Below are 9,093 nucleotides of genomic sequence, written 5' to 3'. Positions count from 1 at the left end.
AATTGAAAAAGTCCTGGATCACAATGGATATAAGTCAATAGTGGTTAGCTAGAAAGTGTGAATCCAGCTGTAAAGAATATAGGGCAGGTAACATCTAGCCCAATAGGGGTAACTTACTCTGTGTTCCTTTCAAAAGAGAGTTCACTCAGCCTAATAATAACTCTTGTCCGGGTCCCAATCTGCAGTAGGTGTCGCTCCCCAGTGGACCGCAGCCGCGCTGTGCAACTCCATGCAGTGTCTCGGCACCCTGGGATGGAAGACGGGGGTGGTGATGTGAGCCGCAGCCACTGCAGGTAAGGTCCACTGACCGGATGACTCCAATATTGCAGGCGCTGTTTCAGCCTCATCCGCAATCAAGTCTGTAGGGGGTGAATGGCTCCTCTTCCTTCGAGCAGGCTGAAGTAATGTAAGTACCTCAAGTGTTTGTTTAAAATAAATTAAATCATAGTGCTGGATACAATAGACAGGAGCAGCAGCAATGCGTTTCTGCAATGGCCTTTATCAAGCTAAATTATTCCTAATTTCCTGGGTCAAGTCTAAATAGAAAGATCTTTTCTTTCATTAGTTAATAAAATTAACTCATTCATATCTGTTCCGATCATGTTCTGTGTCACATTAAGTGAAAACTCTATACAGGTTGAGTCTCCCATATCCAAATATTCCGAAATACATAATATTCTGAAATACAGCATCATTTTGGCATGACTGAGATAATGAAACCTTTGATTTTTGATGGTTCAATGTACACATACTTTGTCTAAGGCACAAATTATTAAAAATATTGTGTAAAATTACCTCCAGGCTGTGTGTATAAGGTGTATATGAAACATAAATTCATTCTGTGTGTATATTGGGGTACCATTCCCAAGATATTTCATTATGGAATGAAATTATTCCAAAATACGGAATATTCCGTTATCCAAAATACCCCTGGTCCCAAGCATTTTGGATATGGGAGACTCAACCTGTACAGATAAAATCATATATTCCAAATAATAATTCATTTAAATACATACATATTAAAAAGCATCCAATAGATTATTTTATATATAGTATTTCTTTATGATGTCTTGACATAAATATGACGGAGCACTAAACCAATTTTTTCCGATTGAAAATATTGTCAATTAAATAAATACACAAGCAAAAAGATCTAATGATATACCTCAACTGCTAGCCATGTAGCCATCAATATATATACAGTATACATGTAAATAATCACTACACAGTTACAAATATACCTACATCTAAAGCTAAAAAATCTTACTGGAAAACAGATTTGACATATTTCATATTATTTATACACACCAGCGCAGTATACTTTTGTTTATTCTTCAGTTGACAAGTGGTCAGGTGTAATGCTGTGGTCGGGAGACCCGGTGAAAGGGTTCCCCTGGCTGTGGAATTATACCCCTGCTATAAAGAGTCCAGTGCTGGTTATGGAAAATACAGGGGACACCTACTCATTTTGTCCCCTGTATTTCCACAACCAGAACCGGCTCAGCTGAGCCCTGTGCTGGTTCTTAAAATACAGTGGAAAAATGCATTTTTCCACTGTATTTTCAGAACCAGGTCAGGCTCAGCATAGCCCAGTGCTGGTTCTTAAAATACAGGGGACCCCTATGCATATTTTTCCCTGTATTTTAAGAACCAGGACATGCTCTACAGAGCCCAGGGCTGGTTATGCTTGTGGGGAGGGGATGGATGTCATTTTTTTTTATTCATTATATTGTTATTGTTTAGTATTTTTTTACACACAGAAAGATCCATGGATGTCATGGATTTGTACATCTTTCTGTGTTACTCGGATCTGCTCAGGCTAGACTCGCTATCCTGAAGCAGGTCTGTTTTTTTATGAGATTTCACACAGTAATAGGATGAGAGTGAAACACTTGCACTCTATTACATTGCCTGAGTTCCATGCTCACAATGGCAACACATCTGGATGCATGTTTTGCCATTGCGAGTTGTGGAGGTGTGAGAAACATGTGAGTTTGCATGGTCTCACACCTATTGCATAGGGTGAGTTCTGAAATTGTGCAAGTTTTATCGCTATAGTCGCACTTTTTAAAAACTCACACGCTATTACATCTCACCCCATGTATGTCCTTTTAAACTGAAAGGGGAAGAAGTAGGATTTTTGTCTAAACAGCTTACTTTGATCAATATCAATTTGTATCTTTATCTACTTCTGAGATATTCTCATTTTGTAGATATTCTTATAACATCAATGTATCATTTTTGTCTAGAATAATTACAGACCTGATATATTGGCATTTTTGATGGCCTTCAAAGCAAAGTAGTTTCTTATTCTACTTAATGTTTGAACATATATGTTGAGGTCCACAAACAGGTTGAATAAATAAAATTTAGTAACAGGAGCAAAATGAAGGACCTTCTCTAGGAGTTTTAATCCATCTTTACTTAGAACCTTAGTTGATAAATTGAATATGACTCTGTCTGCAGTCTCTATCTTACACATAGATTTTTTGTGGGGGTTTCCTCCATCTTCTTTTTAATCTCCTTGATCTATTTCTCTTATTTTTTTTATACACCCTTTGGAATCTCTCTGTGTGGTCAATTTTGGTATTTGAGACTGTCATTTAAAAATCATGTGTCTCTTGTGAAGATTAAAATTAATCTTCTTTCTAAGATGGTCTAAATCTATCTTTACTTTTGCTACTAAGACGCAGTACAAAGGTAGATAGAATATTTTTTAAATTATTATCTATTGTTGTGAGAGGGGTTATCTCTCACCTGAATTGCCCACATTCCTGTGCGATCAGCTCCCTCCAAGGGAGGCTAGAGTGTAGTCTGTGCATTCTGCAGTAGCAGTGGAGGTGTGGAACTCCTGGTTTTCTGGCTTACACAAACCCAGCTGAAATCATCACTGGAGGATAGGAAGAGTTTAAAACTCTCATCTGACTGATGCTCTGGGCACTGATGCAGGCCAGCGGCCAGTTTAGTAGGCCAAAGTTTCCTTAGTGCCAGGGACTGACGAGTTTGGCTGTGCTAGAAGAGCGTGGCAGATTGTGAATGCACGCCATTGCAGCACTCTGACCTTTAAGCACTGGGAGTGCTAGGACGTTTACTTTCATTTGTTAATTTATGTGCCTGTGTGTCCAGGCCTAAGCCTATGCATGCTAAAGTGCAGTGTCTGCTGCCATTACAGACACTGCTTTACCGAGTACTTGCCTGTCATGAGTCCTTATTTCTACACCCCATGTTACACTACATATATAATAGAATGTGGCAGAGGTAGACAATATGTGGGATGTATAACAAGCATGCTAAACACCCGGTTTATGGAATATTGAAGAAACATACTTAAAGGTGTCAAAATACATCTCTTGTTTAGACATGTGGCCCATTGTAAGAATGCACCTGTAATTAGTAAGTCATAGCTATAGAGCAGATCAACATTACTAATCGTGGAGGAATAGATTCTATATACAATATGTCTATGTGCTCTTATGCCCAAATAGGCATCATGATACAGTAGAACTCAATGATATATGAACTTTTAGATTTTATGTTATTTGGTTGCTTTAAAATTAAATAACAAAATAAATGGTGTATTTTATATATAGATAATTTTAATTGCATATGTGTGTTATATATGACACATGTATAATAGATTACTTATTATTCTTTTTATATATTGCTTAATATTGTATTTAAGCAATATGAATTTAATATATGTATTAAGCAGGTTTGTCGTTTATCCATTCGAAATCACTATATTTATATATAAGATATTGACTACTATTATTCAAATGATTATTGTGTTTTCATGCCAGTAATATGTTTTGTATTAGTAGTATGAAAATGTTAGTAGTAGAAGTGCTATACAAATATTGATATAATCTTGAAGACTATGGGGCATATTCAATTGGGAGCGAGATTTAGTGAGGAAAAAACCTTGTGCCCCTCGCATCCAATTTTGGATTACCATGGGTATGCATGCTCCCTATACCCGCAGTATCCAATTAAAAAAAAGTGGTGCTGGGTTTTCAGCTCTGAAAACTCTACGCCGCGTAAAAAAATAAATAAAAAAATTACACTTACCTGCCCGGTGGTCTCTGCAGCTCCCGGTGGCCTCTCCTCCATCTTCTAACTGGGGAGGGGGCTGCTGGGAGTCCTGATGGCTGCAGGGAGGCACAAGGGCTGCAGGGGGCATTACTATGGGGGAATTACCAGGGGGGCGCCAAATTACTGTCTTGCCCCAGATGACAAAAATCCTACACCTACACACACACTCACTCATAAACACTTACACACAGTGGCGTCAGAAGGGGGGTGCGGGGGGTGTGGGCCGCACCCGGGTGTCACCCGCCGAGGGGTGACACCAAGGTGCAGGCTCCCCCTCAGTGACAGGAGGCGGGTGCTGCACTGTAACATCATGTGCAGCACTCGGCTCCTGTCACAGAGAGGGAGCCTGCACTGCCCGCACCTCCGGCACCCCCCGTTGATAACTAAGTACTGGCGGTCTCGGGATGCGAAGCCACGCCCCCATTCCCAAGGCCATGCCTCCTCCATCGAGGCCACGCCCCTTTTTGGCGGAGTGCGTGGCTCCGCCGCGCTCAAGGCATCCCTCCCCGCACCGGGTGTCACCGCGGGGAGGGACGCCACTGCTTACACACACTGACATACTCACCGCTGCTGCAGGAGAAAGGGTCCCGACGCTGGATGCAGAAGACAGCACTTTGGAAGGTGAGCATTACTGACTAATTAAGCTAATTGGAAACTACCAATTGCTTATTTAGTCATTAGGAGGGGTGCCGCCGGGGTCCCAGAACATTTCCCGACCATTTTTCCTAAAATTGTGGATTTTAGGAAAAATTGGTTTTGCTCTGGAGGTGCGCAAAAAAAAAATTCCCGGCGCTCAAAAAATCAAAAACCCTGCTCCTAAATGAATAACAAAAATCCTGCACCTGCAGGAAAACCCCACGGGTGCGTGATTTTTGCTATTCTCGCCCCCAATTGAATATGCCCCTACGGATTACAAAGAAAGAAAATCATAAAAACGCTCCACAATAAAATGTCAAGCTTAAATAAATCCTACTTTCTTCCTCTGTTATATAACATCTCTTTTTGTTTCATCTTACCAAGTCATCACCAGAGATCAACTAACTAAAATTTTAGTGCCTTTCAAACATTAACATACTTATTGAATACAAATAAAAAAGGGGGTTAGTTTAAACAAGTACATGGTAGTACCATAGACAAACGGATCTGACAACATACTGTAGGTAAACAAAACAGAATGATTAATACAAATAAAAGAGGCTAAAAGCAATGGAATGAAATATATAAAGGATAAAAGCATTGGAACAGAAAATACAAGACAGTCCCATAAATCTTACTTTAAAGTTATTTGTTTGAGAATAAAATATGAGGAAAAAAGAAATAGGATTTTTGCCATTTCTTAATATGAAATCACATCAGCATATAAATACAATACAAACATGTCAGATGTACAGGAGACAAGTATGTGTTTTCATTAAGGCTATTGGGAAGGAAGGAGTTTAAAAAGACTCATGTTGGCACAATATGCTATACAGTACCTGTCTTTATTAGGGCTATACGGTATATACTTAGGGGTCTATTTACTAAGCAGTGTTAGGAGACAGAGTGAAAAGCGATAAGTATGTGATAAGGTGCCAGCCTATCAGCTCCCAACTGTCATCTCACAGGCTGTGTTTAAGAAATGACAGTTGGGAGCTGATTGGCTGGCACCTTATCACTTTCTTATCACTTTTCACTCTATCTCCTAACACTGCTTAGTAAATAGACCCCATAGTGTCTATAATACTTTTGCAGTACAGTGCAGTTGGAAATACTTTGTTATCTATAATCAATTAGAATGTTTTCTGTGTTTGGGTTATAAATATTTAAATCATCTTTAGAACTACTTGCATACAGTGGTGTCATAAGGGAGGTGCAGGTGACACCATCCAATAGGGTGACACCAAAATAGCAGAGCTGCTCTGCTATTTTGTTATCACCGCCTTGGATAGTGTCACCGAGCTGCCACACTGTGTAGGGAGGTTGGGGAGAGCCTGGGATCTACCCAGCAGCTGCTGTAGAGCTGGGCAAGCCTCCAGTGTGCCAATAATGGGGGGAGTGACATCCGGTCAAACTCCCAAATGTCACTCAGCTGGGGGCAAGGCTTTGTGTCTGTTAGCCCACACCCCCTTTTGTGTGTGCATCAGAGGGCACACACGCAGACCACCATGCTGCACAGTGTCACCACTTACAGTATAGTGATGCCACTGCTTACATATGTATCTCACGGAAACAGCTGATCATACTTTATATATTAGGTAGACAGTTCAATGGGAATATTAATAGTAAGGAGAGAGAAATATTTTCTTTGGACGTCATCACAAATTTTTCATCTATTTTGGGTACCTTTGTATCATCTATTATTAAAATTTATTTATATAGTGCCAGTATATTCTATTGCACTTTATTGTAACTGGATAACTATTCTAATAGTTGGGTTTAGAATACAGTGTAATATTTATATGATATAGGTGCAAATAGTTAATAGAGGTCTATTCTGAGAATTGTCTTTTGAGTTTTTCAGATCACTATACAAAATTACATCTCACCTGCTGCTTTATGAAATGTGTATGAATGCAAAGATTCTTCTTGCAATTAGAGTTTTTGGTGTTTCTAGATGGTGTATGGCTAGAGGACAGTTCCACTGAATGTGGTTTTGGAATATGCAGAATATGTATGATTGTTCTCAGATCTACTTGCACTTGGTTATGCATATTTTATAAAATGTATTCAATATCCCATATTGATAAATCTATCTCAAATAATATTAGCTTCTCTGAAGAGTTTATTGACTTTCTTTTGTAGGTGGCAAAGTAACACCTGCTCCTGGACTGGATAAATTGTAATGTTTTTGGTCAGACCAGCCAACTGTGAGTTCACACTACTGGGATGAGCCAGGTGGTTGGGCTTCATCCTAGACATGCTTCTATATTGCCAGGCACAGCCATGCAGTGAGCACCCACACTGTTACTGAGTATAGCAGTGTCATACAGAGTAGCAAAGTCATTGTCGCTGTCCATTCACTAATTTGCAAGCTATTAGACTACCACAAAAGGCTTGTTGGATGCATCACAGAAGCTGCACTAAAGATCCAATTTAAACAATAAGCAGTTTTTTTTCTGAGGAAACTGTGGAAAAATAGACTTGGCAGAGTAAATGAGATATAAGAACATATAAATGTAGTGCTTGTGACAGTAGAGCATAAAACGGTTAATGAGTGAGGCGATAAAGTGCAACAACATGGCAGCCATATGACTGTGTAGTATATCTGACACATACAGTGCACTGAAAACATCCTAGAAACAAAAATAATACTAGACATTGTGAAAGCAATGCTTATAGATAACCAACAGCGCAGAGAGGAACAGATACATGACAGCATGGAATGTACCACCGGAATGGCCCTTAAAGCCACAAATATAAATGTACTCAATGAGTAAATCAGAGCCTATTTCAGAAGCAAGAAACAGGGACATCTGATAAAGATTGGTGCATCACATCCTGGAGCTTGGTACATATAGGGAATACAGCCAAAAGGAGAAAATGATAGTTTTCTGAGTTTTTGGGGCATTTTAGCTTTAGTACATCCCACCCTAGGTATATTATTTTGGATGGTTGAAGGGTGAAACTCAGAGCCAAAGTAGATGAATACCTGTATAATCTCAACACAACAAAGCAACAGGTGAGATTAAGCACACAAAGACACAGTAATTAAATTTTTGTGTGGCAGTGACATCTGAAGCATGGACACTTGGAAACAGTGGTGAAACTAGAGAGTGGCCCAGGTGCAAGAATATGTTTTGCTTCCCCCCCTCATGTGTGTATCCTGATGAAGGGAATGTAACGTTGGAAATAATATGTTTGTTCACGGAGGTAGAAGTATCTGGAGTGCTGCCTATTTGCCAAATATATATATATAACACACTATAATAAAAACACACTATGACTTACCACACAGTCTCTCTGTCACTGATGATGCAAGCTGTAGTTCTTGACTTCCGTCTCTTCTGTCTCTTGCAAGGTCTTCTTGATGACAGTGCTGCTGATGCCTCAGGGGTAGGAGGGATGGTGTCTGCAGCCAGCCATCCTCAGTCCTCAGCCCCTCATCACCTTCCTCAAATTCAGCCTCTCATCACCATCATCGGCTCAGAAGCACCCAGTAACCTTTCGCCATCCCCAGCCCCCATCCTCAGTTCCCAGCCCCCCATAACCTTCCTCTGTCCCCAGGTACCTTCACCAACCTCCATCTGCAGGCACCATCTCCTTCCTTTGCGTCCAGCCCCTGTCACCTTCTGCCCCCAGTCCCCTTCATTTTCTTCTGCCCACTTTACCTTCCTCTTTCTCCAGGCACCGTCACCTTCCTCTGCTTTCAGCCCCTGTCACTTCCTGCCCCATCACTTTCCTCTACCTCCAGCCTCTCATCTTCCTCTACCCTTTCACCTTCCTTTGCTTCCAGCCCTTGTCACCTTCTGCCCCAGTCCCCATCACCTTCCTCTGCCTCCAGCCTCCTTCATCTTCTTCTGCCCCTTCACTTTACTCTACATCCAGCCCCTGTTACCACTTCACACCCCAACCCCTCCAACCCCCTTCACACCACCAGGGGCCCACCCATTCTTACTGCCACTCCCTTCAGCGGTGAAGCGTGACATCATGACATCACGTGTACAAAGCAAACTTTATTGACCTTAGGGACCAGCCCACCGCCAGCCTCTATGGTCAATAAAGTTTGTTTTGGACAAACTTAGACTAGGTCTAAAGCAATGCACCATTTATTCCCTTGTTAAAATATTGATGTATGGTGTATCTGTTGTAACTATCTGTGTTTTTGTTTGTAATTCTCTTTGGCTAAAATAAATATTGGAATTTGCTAAGTGCCAGTTTAGTAGGTGGTTTGCAAAAATCAGATTTGGCTTTCACATCCAAAATACAGGGCTAATTAAGATGAGATTTTAGGCCGAAAGCTCAGACTGTGTCCAATCTGTGGCATTTTGCAAACCATAAACAGCATGTTTTATTAGTAGTTTA

Source organism: Taudactylus pleione, unplaced genomic scaffold, assembly GCF_031769625.1.
Source record: "Taudactylus pleione unplaced genomic scaffold, aTauple2 ptg000218l, whole genome shotgun sequence".
Lineage (NCBI taxonomy): Eukaryota > Metazoa > Chordata > Amphibia > Anura > Myobatrachidae > Taudactylus > Taudactylus pleione.
Note: the sequence above shows the minus strand (reverse complement) of the source record.